Source organism: Lolium rigidum, chromosome 3 (assembly GCF_022539505.1).
Source record: "Lolium rigidum isolate FL_2022 chromosome 3, APGP_CSIRO_Lrig_0.1, whole genome shotgun sequence".
Lineage (NCBI taxonomy): Eukaryota > Viridiplantae > Streptophyta > Magnoliopsida > Poales > Poaceae > Lolium > Lolium rigidum.
The window spans coordinates 397,861,822-397,863,532 of NC_061510.1; positions in this window are offsets into that span (position 1 = coordinate 397,861,822).

Here is a 1,711-nt window from a genome sequence, read left to right on the forward strand (position 1 = left end):
ACCCTAAATCGTCGTGGATCTCATATGCTTTATCTTGATCAAGCAGGACCACCATATATTCGGCCACCTTGGACGAATCATGGGTGGATCGGCTCCATGAGCCGATTCACAGGATAACCTGAGAGCCGATCGAGGCTCGTATTTAACGTGTACGTGTGTGCCCCGCAGGAAACTAAGCGAGGCATCATCTACACCTTCCCGACCGGTATAGGTCAGGTGGCACGCCCTTGCAATTTGCATCGGCGCGCGACCAGGAGGCTTTGCGGGCCGTCGCTCTGAGGGACTGGGGCCAGCCGCAGCCCTAGTTGTTCCCGGCTCTACGGTGTTGACCAGTCGCTGCCCGTCGGTGGGTTTCTGACGTCAACAAAAACCACCCCCTCGCCCCCAGGCCCCAGCCTCCAAAGCCCAAATCCAAACCCAGTATACACATGTGTATGGGTATACCATATATTTGCCAGTTGCCACCAACATCTCCACCTCCACGTTCGTAGACGTCGGCCGCCCGGCCAGCCGATCCCATGTTCGCATCTTCAAACCCTCGTAGACCACGTCCGGCCACCTGCCAGCGTCAACTCTTTGGCCGGTCAGGCCGGCTACATGTCCGGCGTAGACCAAAGAAGACATCTGCTAAGCCCCCCCACACTTCCTCGGACTATCTTGCGTTCGTGGACGTACTATCTGGCCCATAGACTATTGTGCTTAAACATGTTTGTGTGTGTTTTAGAATTGTCCAGTCAATTCTGATGTAATTGCATAAACACCGGATTTGGCAGTGTGTGAGTGCATCATCTAGTGTGTGCAACTTATGTAGCAGTATGGGAGTAGAGATGAGATGTGTAACAGCAGATTGGAAGGTACGACTGGGAAGAATGTTGTGTCGAGGCGGTCTTGTAAAAGAAGAGCTGCAGCTGTGTATCAGTCTTCAGTTAAGCTGAAAAGAAAGGGCACCCAAAGTTATAGGGGGCTGGAAAATTTTACTTGTCTCCTCTCTATTTCCTTCGCCTGAAACGTGATCTGTATGTGTGTTCACTCTGAAGAGAGAGACCAACGTAGCTCTTGTTGGTCCCGACATAGACCACGTAGAGAAATCGCATCTGCTACGTCCCGCCACTTCAGCGGAGTGTCTTGCGCTCGTGGCTAGACTGTCCATCCCGTAGGCTGCGTAATACTTTTCTGCACCGTAAAGAAGTGTACTCAAATTGTTGTGCATGTACCGCACTAGTGATCACTGTATATTTCCAAAGTGTGTGTACAAGGCATTATATAGAGAGAGTACACGGGGAAGAGGATAGACACGCACATCACACACACACTAGCTGCGGTTCCAGATCCTAGCTATACGGGCGGCGTAGTCGATCATGGGCCTGCATGCACGCCATGCAGGGTTTAGATTAGGATGGAGAGTGTCCTTCAGTGTTAGCGGGAGGCTCATGGACGGTGAGACTGGAGCGAAACTCGACGAAAGCAGCAGATGGTAGTCCATTGGTGAAAATGTCGGCGTACTGAGAAGCCGTGGGGATGTGCAGAACCCAAACTTCACCAATCTGAACCTTGTCGCGGACGAAGTGGATGTCGATCTCAATATGTTTTGTCCGCAGATGTTGTACTGGATTCACAGACAAATAAACCGCAAAGACATTATCACAATACACGACAATCGATCGAACAATAGGACGATGCAACTCATGCAATAGATTACGGATCCAACAAC